This window comes from Lissotriton vulgaris, unplaced genomic scaffold (assembly GCF_964263255.1).
Source record: "Lissotriton vulgaris unplaced genomic scaffold, aLisVul1.2 SCAFFOLD_1743, whole genome shotgun sequence".
In the NCBI taxonomy this organism is placed as follows: domain Eukaryota; kingdom Metazoa; phylum Chordata; class Amphibia; order Caudata; family Salamandridae; genus Lissotriton; species Lissotriton vulgaris.
In genome coordinates this window covers 389,961-403,438 of record NW_028245918.1, presented here as the reverse complement: position 1 = coordinate 403,438, position 13,478 = coordinate 389,961, and the positions used below count along the sequence as shown (strand labels likewise).

General features: G+C 47.6%; 1 protein-coding gene and 1 long non-coding RNA gene across 4 annotated transcripts in view; one reads left to right on the top strand and one right to left on the bottom strand.

The window, feature by feature from the left end:
• Window positions 1-13,478, bottom strand: part of FAM221B (family with sequence similarity 221 member B) — a 131,741-nt gene that overhangs the window by 79,460 nt on the left and 38,803 nt on the right. The window lies entirely within an intron of this gene.
• Window positions 1,087-4,445, top strand: LOC147666254 (uncharacterized). The gene is made up of 3 exons (XR_015304856.1): window positions 1,087-1,145; window positions 2,228-2,362; window positions 4,144-4,445. It is a non-coding gene; the product is annotated as an uncharacterized LOC147666254 (long non-coding RNA).

The following is a 13,478-nucleotide window of genomic DNA, read 5'->3' as shown; positions in this document are numbered from 1 at the left end:
GCGTCACGCAAGGGCCTACCCTTGTGCCAGGGCGTGCCGCATTGTAAATGAGGCGCATCTGCCGTGTCGCAAGGGTAGTTTTGCGTGACGCATTTGATCTGGCGCATCTCTGGAGATGCGCCAGAACGCGTAAGTAAGTATGCCCCTAAGGGGCAGAATTGCAATTACCGTTGCATCCCTGCAAAGTAACAGGGATGCACCAGTAATTGTGCGGCCCGCTACCACCACCAAACATGGTGCGCCGTATTTGCAATGCGGCGCACCATGGGCCTAAAACGTCACCGAAGCTTTACTGCTGGAGTTGCGTCGCAACGATGGCGCAGCTCCAGCAATGCTCTGGGGTACCCTATCTCCCCAATGCTGGGTCAAGCCGTACGTCTGCTCCAAGCAGGTGCAGGGTTTGTGTGACGCATCATTGTCCTAAAGGTGACTGATTGAAATTTTGTAGATTTCCCTCAGCCACTTTTAGGATGTGTTTCAGCGCAGGAATGCCCTCCCTTGCGCCGGAACGCCCCCTGATGGCGCAGGGCTTTATAACGGGATGCATCTCCCAAATGCGTCACGTTGTTATAATATTATACGCCGCACCATGGCGCCTCTTTTGTTTAGCTGCTGCGTCACAAAAGTCATGCAAGAACGGAGCAAAAGAGCCGCAAGTGGCTTAAATCTGCCCCTTCCTTTGTACCCCTGACAATAAGAAAAATAGTGGCGGTGGATTGATAGTTTGACTATTTAAATGACTGGTTATGTAGCAGGCAACTGTTAGTGTTGTCACTGATCTGACTGAAATCACAATGGAGTTTGTCTGTCACTTTGCGTCTTGCCTGCGGACTGCTGCCTGCCAGTCCTAGGTGAACCTTTCAGTACTTTGTTTAGTGAGTTACGTGACTTTCGAAGTCGCAGGTCCGCAAATCAATGAAAACTAACCCTAATCAATATAATTTCGCGGAAATATTTTGTTATTGTTGTTTTGAAATGTTTGATTTGGTTGACATTGACAAGCAACAATCATCCATGTTTTCTGTTCTTTCTTTCATGTTGTACGTCAGCTCCCCCCAGGGGCGAGGGGACACAGGAGCAGCAGGCGGCGGATGCTGTTGAACAGGGCCAGGATCGGGCAGGCGAGGGCTCCTTTGCTGGCCCCAGTAAGTTTTCATTTTAGACTAGTACCTATTTTTCCTAGCGTTCCTCATTTGATTTTTTCAAAATCGTCTTTGATCTTCTTGTAGACTGTATCTAAATTCTTATCCTGCCTCTACTATGACTCCCTGTGGTATTACTAGATTATTCTTATTAGTCTGTCTGTGTAGCTAACTAAGATTGCACGGTTGGCGAAACTCCCATTCTAGTCAGCAATAGCTCTATCAACTTAGTGCAGTGCAGTCCTCTGGGATTGTCCATAATGTCTTTTGAAGTGTTCTATCTGCTTTGAAAATTCCCAACTATAAAATGTGAATGACCACCAAGAAAGAATAAGATACTACCTTTTGGTTTGGATAGGAGGACAATCCATACCACTACTGTTGAGGGGACAATTCTTCTGCAGAAACAACTATGGGCAATAAATAGTGCATTGCTTATCAATTATAATAGGCGCTGTTAGAGTTTCCACATACCTCTGTGATAACAGACTTTGAACCCCCAATGTCCTTACTGACTGACTACATAGTGTGGCACAGTCATTTACCTCCTGAATTCATCGATGATTGATCCCCAATGATGATTATCCAACGTAGCTCAAGAGTACTGAGTCAGAGTCAAGAAGTGTCAGAGGCACGGACTCATGCTTGCAAAAATTGCAAAACCTTTCGCTCAGTCACTCTAGTCTGGACCAAAAAACACAGAGTCTATTTAAGTTTAAAAGCTTTATTAAAAGTCATAATAAAAAAACTAAACGTTTAACTGAGAATGGAAAAGTGGTTAGTGCTGACGATTAATTGAAGACATTTCTTGTGGTCGAGCCGAGCTCTCACCTTGTTTCAACTTGATCTTGTTGTTAGAAGTCCATCTTCTGTCTGTGTGGAGAAAAATGGTGCGTGTTAAAAAGCCAGCCTTCATCAGTTGTGCCAAAAAGTGCAGCAAGACAACACCCTTCCCTGGAAAAAGGGACATTTTTTTTTTTACTTTAGAGTACACAGTCACAAATTACATTGTTTTCACATGTCTTCATTCCTAGACCAAATACTAGTGAGTGGTTTATTCTAACATTCTTAAATGTACTTTGTAGGTGGAACATCTGGTGGCGGGGCCAACGCGGAGGTGGTGGTGCTCGACACGGAGGCGGAGGGCAATTCCTCAGGGGAGGAGGCGGCGGTTCCAGTGCCGGCTGTGAGAGTTCAGACGGTGGTGGTGGCGGGCAGAGGTAAGCCCTTATATATTCCTTACTTATTGAGATTGAAGACGTGGCTGGGAAGGAAAGAATATGAGATGCATGGCTGGGTGAATGATGAAGCAATGATTGGTGGAAGGACAACAGCCTGGGTGGGTGACACAGAAACTGTATGTGTCCATAATATACCTGGATCATGCTACTATCTGACTCTTAGATAGCATATGTGTATCTAGAGCAGGGGTACTCATAGTACGGCCCGCGGGCCGGTGGCGGCCCGGCAAGCCTTCCTTGGCGGTGCGCAGACCTTGCAGACAATCACTGCTCCCCCGGCCCCCACAGAGCAGAGGCTTTGTTGTATTTCACCTGTTAGCGCCCCTGCATCTCCACTCTGACAATCACTGCTCCCCTGGCCCCCACAGAGCAGAGTGGAGATGCAGGGCCACAAAGAGGTGAAATAGAACAAAGCCTCTGCTCTGTGGGGCCGGGCAAGCAGTGATTGTCAGGGTGGAGATGCAGGGGCGCTACAACAAACAAAGCCTCAATAATATGTTAATGGTCTTTTAAAGACCTGTTAAGTACTTTGGTGTGGATGTCTGTCTGTGCGCGTTGAGGAAGCTGTCTCAGCCCGGGCTGAAGGCTGACACAGACAGACACACACACAGTGAGATGACAGAGGGGGAGGGAGAGGGAGGGCAGGAGGGAGAGAGAGATGGAGAGGGAGGGCAGGAGGGAGAGCAGGAGGGAGAGAGATGTATGTAAATGCTGGGTCTGGTGGCTCAGTGGATGAAGGCATCTGCTGCAGGGACCTGTGTGCAACCTCATGGTCACAAGTTTTCGTTTTGCTTTAGCCCCGCCCCCTCTGACTCCGCCCCCACCAGTGCGGCCCTCGGCCACAAACTACACTGTAAATTTAGCCCCTGAGAGAAAGTTTGTGAGTACCCATGATCTAGAGAGAGTAGACGGTCAGTGGATGAACTAAGTGTAACTTTGAAGAGCATGTAACACAGCACCCGCACGTCCGTTCCAGTGTAGGAAAGGCAAGGAAAAGAAGTTGTAATTTTGTCCAAATACTACCATCAATAGTAGCAGTAGTTTGTATTGCAAGCACAGCATAGATCCGGTTATTACGGTGGCCACTCCCTACCTCTCTTAATAAGTTTAGTAGTACTCAGTCATTCATGTGTGGATGTATCACTGGTCACTCAATAAAAAGCAAAGCACCTAAAGTCATCCCATATGTAAGCAAAAACATCCCATGTGAAGTGATAGATAATCAGATTATTTATCTTCTTCATTTTTCCATTTCTAGTACTCATTTGCACTGTAGGGTGAAAGTTAAATTAATTAAGCAGTAGCCCTTGTAACAGAGTATTCTCAGTGCCACCCGTAATAGAAAAGTAAGAACTTCACCACCTGCATGTACTGGACCGGTACAGTAACGCAAGTCTAGGTCACTCATCATGGCGTGCGTCTTTTTTTCTCGGGTGCAAGTTCACTGCGCTGGCATTATGCCGGCTTGCAGAAGATAACGTACCAATTTTCCTAAACAAGAGACAAGAAGAAGAATAAGACTGGTGTACTTTCATAGTCGACTCCAATGGAAGTCCATAGTGCTCGTAGAATTTGTTCCTTAAACTCCCACTAATGTTAGAGCAAGGATGAAGAAGTGGGAGGTTAGATAGATACTGGCCTCAATAGTTATGTAATGCGCTTGCAAGTTGCTAGTTGTACTGCAACACAAATTTCTGCTGAATGATGAGTTAATCTTAAAGAGAATTGGTTACAGACTATGTCTTTCTTTCTTCATATAGATGCTCCTTCCAAACAAACAAGGAGGAAGGAGCTGGCTAGAGCGGCCCGGCAACGGAGGATCGCTGCCACTGTTGCAGAATATCGGCGGCTGGTGGCCCTGGAGGACGACAAAAGTGTGCAGTCGACCACAACAACAACGTCGTCTGCATCGGCCTCCGTGCCCCCACGGGCTGCCACCCAGCACAGTGCTCCAGCCAGACTGAGCCGGGCTGCCAAAGCCAAACGCCACCGCCGAGCAGCAAGGACAACAGCTGCCTCTCACAGCCATTGTAACTGCAAGGCACGCCTGCGCCGCAGTACCCTGAGGGTGTCCCGCCTTCAGCAGGAGCTCCACCACTTTACAAACGTGTTGGAGGGGCTCCGCGTAGAGCGCGCCTTGCTCCGCCAGGAGTATGATGCCCTGGCCCAAAAAGTAAACAGCATCCACCCATAGTGTCCCTTGCCCCTTTTTTAGAGACTTTTGGGGGGTGGGAATCGGGAGTTGGGTTTGGGACTTTTAAAGGACAACCGTTGGGGTTAGGGAGGGTCTTGCGGGAGATTATTTTGTAAGGGATATAAATATACTTTTTCAAACTTTATCTGAGCATACCTGTTTTTTACTGCTTGCCTGGTGGGTGGGGGTTTAACAGTAACTTTGTTTTCCTGAAAGTTTAGTTCCATTTTCTTCCTTTAAGTGTAAATGCCCAAATGTTTTCAACACTAAGTGCCTCTCACAGAGTAAGTGAAGTGAATTCAAGAGTCCTAGGACTTTAGTAGTACTACCGTCAGTCTCTCGTCTCTCCTAATACTCCATTATACTCCCTCCCACCAAACGCTTATCTTACCTGTAATTTGTGTTTGAAAGTAGGGCTAGACCCAGGGCTGGCTCCACGGGAAACAGCGAATAAGGTTGGCGATCCTGGGCGGATAAAATTTCCTCACAGCGGTGGTACTAGTGGTGTGACAGAGTGGCAGTTGCATGCCTATGAAAAAAAAGAAAATGAAATCTGGTTTGTCCTCCTGAGCAATACAACGGTACAATAGAGAATATAGCAGGTGACAGTACACTAGAACAGTGCCACATTGTAGCCTAACAAATGGGAAAGTATAACTACTAATTCGGTTGAAGTTCTTTGACATTAGCCATGGGTCTTTGTCAAGCAGAGTAAGAATATATCCTTGGATTTCTTCACCAGCCTGTTGCTATCACCTTATCCTCCCCAGCAAGTGTGTGGATTTATTGCTGTAATTTAGTCACACATCAATCAAAACCACACAGCCCGGGGGAAGAGGGTTAGGGTTTGAAAAATGGATGGGTACAGGGGTTTTTGGGAAAGGTTTTGGGAGACAAGAAAAAATAGCACAGCATGGACAAACAAATGTGAACATAAACAAATCTTTGGGTACAAACCTATCCATCAATCTTTGAAAGTGCATGCACTACTGCATGCATGTCAGTGAAAAGTAAGTAGTACTTTCGACAACTGTGGAAGAAAGAATGCGACAGTACAGGGCGTGTGTGGAAATATTGATAACTATATTCAACATAAGGTCTCTGTTGCCAGATACCTGAGAGCCTTGCTGGTCACTATAAATCCATTCACAACACTCAATGGGGTTGGTCTAGTAGATAGAAAAGGAGAAATTGCTCTTTTTCTAGGTGTCCCCTCACTCACCAGGGTTGCCCCTTGGTGACATGCTTCATCATTGGGGCCATCCCAGTCCTCTACGGGCTGGGGCGTGCTGCGACTTGCGAATTACGTAGGAGCACTTACAAATGACTATGTGTGGTGCAGATGTGATAGTGGAGTGGACTAAGTGATGTGTTAAGGGATCAATTTAGAAGCAGAGAGAGATCCAAGAAATGCAGTCACAGTCATAGAAAAACACAATGGATACTGTATCTGTATGTTGTTGTAGTTGTCCTGTTGAATTTGGTAAGTAAGTTGCATGCAGAAAAAAATTCCTCTTATTAGCGGCACTCCTCCATTCCATCTGACGCTTCGTCCATCAATGTTGGTGACCAGAAGACACCCTGTCCACTGTCTGCCTGGCGGATGCTGAATTGCGGCTCGCTAATGTGAAGCCTGACTCCATCCTTTTTTCCCCATTGCACAGACTGAAACCCGGCCTGTAATTATTCAACGAAAAACAGGAAGTGATATAATATTACAACACCACTGATAAATAAATATAAGGTATGTAGGCTGTGGAGTGCAAAAAGTCACACTTTGATTTTCCTAGTAGACAGTACAATATTTTTGACAGTGCGTACTCTGTCTGAGCCACCTTTTGAAGGATAAATAAGTATGGGCAAATTAATGTAGCGGATCTTTCCCCTCAAGCTAGGTGTACTGTAAACTGTGTTTTAGAACAAAATTAGATCTTCCCAGCAGTGCTCCCACCCAGACCCTTACTAAAGCCAGTCGCAAAAATGTAGAAGACCCCCAATCAAATCGCAAAAAACGAGGCCTAGCAGAAAACTGGTGACAAAACGTACTTTGAAAGTAAAAGTAGGCCCAAATACCCTCTTACCCACCGTGGATTGCATTCAAACCACTTGCAAGCAACCAAGCAAAAGTATCCATAGCCAGCATCGCTCCAAGACTCGAAAACCCCCCCACCCAAACACATGCGATAGAAATACTGCTAACCCTAACGAACCCTAAGTTAAGAATAGTGGCAAAGGCTGTCTTTAACTATGCCAAATCCCCCCTTTCCCACCATGGATTTTCTTCAAATGACTTGCAACCAAAATTACACATTCTCACGAGTGCTCTAAGACCCCAGAACTCAGTTGCAAAAATCTAGAACACCCCGAAACACATGCAATCCTGCTGCTAGGGCTAACCCTAACGAACCCTGAGTTACAAAAAGTGCCATAAGGCTTTTCGGCGTGGATTTTGTCCCAACCACTTCTACCCGGTATTAGACCTTCCCAGGAATGCCCCAAGACCCGCCAACCCACCCGCCAAAAAGCATAACACCCCCAAACAGGCCAAAAGCAACATCTCCTACTTACAATATTTCTCGGCCTTCGGTCCAAACGCGCTGTGTAGCTAGGCCATAAGTCCGGTTTGCCACCACGGATTTCCTGAAAAGCAAATGCAATCAAGATTGGAGTGTCCCAGCAGTGCTCACAGACCCCGAAACTCACCCACAAACAGACGGAACCCCCCCTAAAAGCACCTCAAAGGCAAGCAAGTCAGCAAAAACACAAAAAAAATTCCGCCTCGGATTTGGTCCAAACCACTTTTATCCAGTATTAGAGCTTCCCAGCAATGGCCCCAGAGCCGTCAACCCAGGAGAAAACAAGTAGAAGACCCCCAAACAGCCAAAGCGCAAAAGTACAAAAATGGGGACTTAGTCATTTTTTTCCAAATTTCCCAAATCACTCAGCGCGCGCTCTGCAGCTAGGCCCTAACTCCCCTCTGCCACCATGGATTTGCTTCAAACCTCTTGCAAAGTAAAGTATCCATAGCCAGCAGTGCTCCCAGACCCCGAAACCCACCCACAAACGCCAGGAAGCCCCCCAAACAGGCCCCCGAAAACGCTACATTGAGCAAAATGTCAGAAATAGCAAAAAAAAAATTGGCGTGGATTTTGTCCCAACCACTTCTACCCGGTATTAGACCTTCCCAGGAATGCCCCAAGACCCGCCAACCCACCCGCCAAAAAGCATAACACCCCCAAACAGGCCAAAAGCAACATCTCCTACTTACAATATTTCTCGGCCTTCGGTCCAAACGCGCTGTGTGTAGCTAGGCCATAAGTCCGGTTTGCCACCACGGATTTCCTGAAAAGCAAATGCAATCAAGATTAGAGTGTCCCAGCAGTGCTCACAGACCCCGAAACTCACCCACAAACAGACGGAACCCCCCCCCAAAGAGCACCTCAAAGGCAAGCAAGTCAGCAAAAACACCAAAAAATTCCCGCCTCGGATTTGGTCCAAACCACTTTTATCCGGTATTAGAACTTTCCAGCAATGGCCCCAGAGCCGTCAACTCACCCGCAAAGAGGTAGAACAACACCCCCATAAGTGCTGAGTCTTTCTTCATTGGGCGTAAACCAGCCCTCTGCTTTGATGGAAATAGGAGTCTGGAGGAGGAGGGTAGAGGAGCATGTTCTTCTGAACTTGTGAACCTGAGGAATGCAGACTGCGGCACCTTCAAATTAATAAGCAAACAAGTGAAGACAGTTCTGCTGATGGGCTTGTTTTTGTGATTAGGTGATTAAAGTTTGAATTATATTAACTGTGCACAACAAAGAAAGACAGACACACAGGAATAAAAGTGAATAAGGACGAACAAGAAAGTTATTGATTCATTGTCTCATTTTCAGGGCTCGGTATCACGGTCCATGAATAAGAATAAGGCTTCGTCATCATACTCTGCGAATTCAGGCAGGGTGAGCTCAGTGTCACCTGACAGAGAAGAAATTCCCTCATCTATGTTGCTGTCCACCTCGTCTTCATCCGGCTCGCTTTCTCATACTCTGTAATCTGGTGGTATGAGGTGCTGATTCATCTTGATCATTGTTAACCTCTCCACATTTTTGGGCGAGAGGCGGCTCCGTTTGGGAGTTACAACGCCACCAGCAGCACTGAAAACACGTTCAGAAGACACGCTTGCGAGTGGGCAAGACAAGTAGTTTAAAGCCAGGTTGGAGAGCTGTGGCCACAATTCTTTTTTCCCATGCCAATACGCCAATTGGTCAGCATTAACATAGACCTCTGTTGAGTCATTCAGATAGTCCTTCACCATCGAATCAAGGTTCTCCTCCAAGGTTCCTCCACTTTGCTTAGCTGTTGCTGTGACCTTTTGAGAACCAAACCCAAGCCGAGCTAGCCAATCCTCTTCAGCCTCCAATGTTACTGTTGTGTCTGGTGGTGCAGATGATCCGGTTGCCGGTCTCTTTAACGGCTGAGAGGTCGCTTGTGCCGCAGCCACAGGTGCAGAAGTGGATTGTTGTGACTGGGGATGGCCTGCTGATGCTGATGTACTGCCTTTTCCTTCAATTTGCTGCAGTTCTCTTTCAAACCTCTTGGCTGAGGAGGCTATCCACTGTTTGTACTTTGTAACATCTCCATCAGCAAAAGGAAAGAATGCTTGGCCTGCCAGCGCCTTTTTGTAGCGTGGATCCAGAATAGTAGCACAAATGTAATGCTGGTTTGAGTGGATCATTTTAAGACGTTCATCACCTTGTAGGTGCTCTAATAATTTCTCAGCCAGAACAAAAGGGTCTTGGTTTTTTTCATCTTTTTCAAACACAGAACACACCTCCTTCAGTTGGTGCTCCAGCATGTACAACAATGGGATAGCTTTTCCCAAATTACAGTCCTCCTTGCTGACTGCACGCATGAAGAACTCAAAAGGACGAAGCATGCGTGTCAGGCTTTTAACTATGTTCCATTGCGCCGCACCCATCCTCAGGCCCTCCTTCTGAGCTGTACCCTGTGTTAAGAAATAGTGATCGAGTACCGTATACTGCTCATACAGACGCTCAAGCATGTAGAAGGTTGAGTTCCAACGTGTTATCACCTCCTGGATGAGTGCTTTCACTGGCATTTGACGTTCATATAGCAGGCTCCTCAGATGCTTCCGGGCCTTAAAAGAATGGCTGAAATGGTTGCACATTTTTCGACAGGTGTCCACTACTCTGTACGCTGCACTGTCTTTATCACCCAAGAATTTTTTGACAACCAGGTTTATACAGTGCGCCAAACACGGCACTCTGAAATAGTCACCCAGCTGCATGGCCTTAACTAGATTGGCGCCATTGTCCGTGGAAACATAACCAACCTGGCGTTTTTTTGGGGACAGCCAGTCAAGGACCTTTGTGTTAAAGACATCCAAAATGTTTTGTGCTGTGTGACGTTTCTCCAAACCAAACATGGCTAGTGTTGCATGTTTCCGAGCAGCTTTAAAAACAATGTCCGGGACAACACCTGCGTTTAGCTTTGCTTTAGCCCCTGAAAAAGAGACCCAGTGTGCAGTGATGCACATGTAATCAGCGCCTGCGCCACTGGTCCACATGTCTGTTGTCAGATGTATAGTGTGAACAGCACTCTTCTGCAAAGCTGCCCCAATCACCTCCAGAACATCTTCATGTAGTGCTGGAACCGCAACTCGGGCAAAATAGAACCGGATAGGAACCTTCCATTTAGGGCAGAGCGCTGCCACTAATTCTAGAAAACCAACCCCTTCTACAAAAGAAAAAGGGAGAAGGTCCAGAGCTAGCATTTTAGCCAGCTTAGTGTTATACAGACGCGTCAGTGGGTGGTTGCGTTCATATTGCGCTTCTGTAAACAACATCTTTTTAATGTTGCCCTGGACCAAGGATTTACGGAATGATGATGATGATATCTTTGACCCAGTTACGCTCGCTGATGAACTTTTTCGCATTGGTGTCTCACTCTCTCCCACACTCTTAGTGTGGCTCACATGGGGTGTGCTGCTGACAGGGGTACTGGGTGTAAGTGAAGTGTTTGAATCGTCTTCTTCCTCCTCGTCATCATCAGATGAAAAATCAACGTTTTCATTACGTGCAATTCGGGCTTCCTTGATCGCCTCTAGGTGCGCAAACCATTGGACAGTGTGCGTTCTCCTAAGATGACCTCTCTGGCCTCCGGTACCATAGTTGGTACCAAACTTACCACGACTAACTCGAAGCTTACAAATGCTACAAATGGCTACGTTTTCCTTTTTTGGGCAAACACTAAAGAAGTCCCAAACTGGAGACTTGAAATGTCTTTGGGGGCCGGAGGAGGCGGCGATACTGGTGGTGGTGGTCCTGCTGCTAATGCCAGATGAAGTGGAGGATGTGGATTGCCGAACTTCAGTACGTTTTGCACTTTCACCACCACTAATTGAGGGTGAGGTGGATGGATGTCCCTTCTTGCGAGGAAGAAATATGGAAGCGGTAGGTGTTGGTGTACTAGTTAACTCCAAATCGAATGATTGTTGTATTTCCATTGCCTCCTCGTCGACATCATCATCACGCTCAGCAGCTTCTCGGGATAGGGTCAAAATGTCTCTTTGCTGCATGCCCGCTGGGGCTGCAGTGACCTTTATGATGACTGGCTCGTCGTCATCGTGAGAGGCTTCATCAGCAGCAGTATCCGTCACTTCTTGTTGAGCCTCATCACACTCCATAGCTATGAGTTTTTCGACGACCTTCCTTTTACGCTTAGGTACCTTTGTCAGATCATGGTGTGCCTCACTCTCAGACGGCAGTGGTGCTGGTTCCCAATTGGGATCCATATCATCAGAAGGATGGCCAACTATCGCCCCATCTCCCTTCTCCCGTTTCTGGCGAAGGTGCTTGAGCGACATGTTACATCTGCGCTCAGCTCCTTTGCCGAGGAGAATGGGAGGCTGGCTCCGTGCCAGGCTGGGTTTCGGCCCAAGCACTCGACAGAGTCAGTGGTGGTGTCAGTATCAGACACCCTCAGAGAGGGCTTGGACATGGGCAGTTCTCAGGCGCTGGTCCTCCTTGACTTGTCCGCCGCTTTTGACACGGTGGATCACTCCATCTTGCTTTCCCGTGTCAAGGCGGCGGGCATAGGAGGCTCAGCCCTCATCTGGCTCTCATCCTTTTTGAGGGACCGGACCCAGGCGGTTCACCTTGGGGAGTTCTCTGCTACCCCCTGTCAGGTCCAGTGCGGTGTTCCTCAGGGCTCTTCTCTCTCTCCTTTACTATTTAATCTTTACATCGCTCCTCTTATCTTTGCCTTACAGCAGCTGGAGGTCACGGTATATAATTATGCCGACCACCTCCAGCTCATCTTCAATCTGTCTTCTACCCCTGACTCTATCTCTAACTTCCAATCTATCCTATCTTTCATCAGGGACTGGATGAATTTCAACCACCTTAAACTCAATCCCGATAAAACGGAACTTGTGGTGACGGGTGGTTGCTCCAGTCCCTGGAATTCTCTCTTTTGGCCCCCCTCCTTTGGTTCTCCTCCTACCCCTGTTCCCTCTGTTAAGACCCTTGGCATCAAGCTAAACGATAAACTCACTATGCACTCCCAGATTGGTTCGGTGGTTTCTTCTTGCTTTCTTACTCTCCGCACTATCCGCTCTATTTCACGTTTTTTTTCTTTCTCTGCACTTAAACTAATTATGTCCGCACTGGTCCTGTCTCGCCTGGACTACGGGAACATCTTGTTCAATGGCATCCCTCAGTACAGCCTGCGTAAACTGCAACTAGTGCAGAACCAGGCTGCTCGCCTTGCCTTCGGTCTTCCCAAATTCCACCATACCTCCCCCCTCTTGAAAACCCTCCACTGGCTCCCTGTGCGGGAACGCGCCCTGTTCAAATTAGGCTGCATGGCGTTTCAGGCCAGGACTGGCCTGGCCCCCCTCTTTATATCCTCTGCCATTAAGGCCTATGTCCCTGGCAGAGACCTCCGCTCCTCGGCACTCCTTCTTTTATCAGTCCCTCGCTACCGGAAAAAAAAACAGGGCGGCTCGAAATTTTCCACTCTTGCCCCCATGTTTTGGAACTCTCTCCCTTTTCATCTTAGGTCCCTTACCCAGTATTCTAGTTTCCGCAAAGCCCTGAAGACCTTTTTATTTTCTCAGGCCTTTCTACCGTAAGCCCTGCTTGCCTTTCCAGTTGACGCCTTAGCAACTGCTCTTGCCCAGTTGGCTGCCTGCTACTTTAGCGCCAAGAAACCGCCCAGGTGTACGTTGCGCTTAACAAATATTTTAAACTTAAACTTAAGGAGGTGGGCTTGAAGAAGATGTAGACACCAACCTTGATCTTTTCCTTGCTAGGGATGTGGAAGACAATGAATGATCATCAGGAGGAGTGGCTTCCAATGATACCTCGGCTTGATTGTCGATTTCCTGATGTGCACCTACTTCGGGAGGAACAACTATTGTGGGCACTTGTGACCCTCCATGCACCTCTGCTTGCGCATCTCCTTGCGCTGCCTCTCCTTCCACATGTACTTGGGCTTGTACTTGCACATGGTGTTGTTGTTGCGGCTGTGGTTGTTCAACACTTGTCAGATGAGTTACAACAACCTGTGTTGATTCAGGGACATTGCTGCTACTTTCTTGCGATGAGCCAACATCACTGGTCGATGGTGATTGGAGAAGTACACTGACTGCCTCTGAAGCACTCAAGGGCTTTGACTTAAGTTGGCGTGGTGGTGGAGGCACTGAACCCAATGGAGCGGGGGTGCTGCTCCCAGCTTGGTCCCCAGCAGATCCTGCTGCTGCTGCAGGCGTACTTTTTTTTTTGCTCCCAAAAAACGCGGCGGCCGGCACACCAGCCTCCTTGGTAACTTGCTTCTTCTGCTCCTTACTAGCAACTTTCTTGCTAGAGGAGCTACGGAGACCTT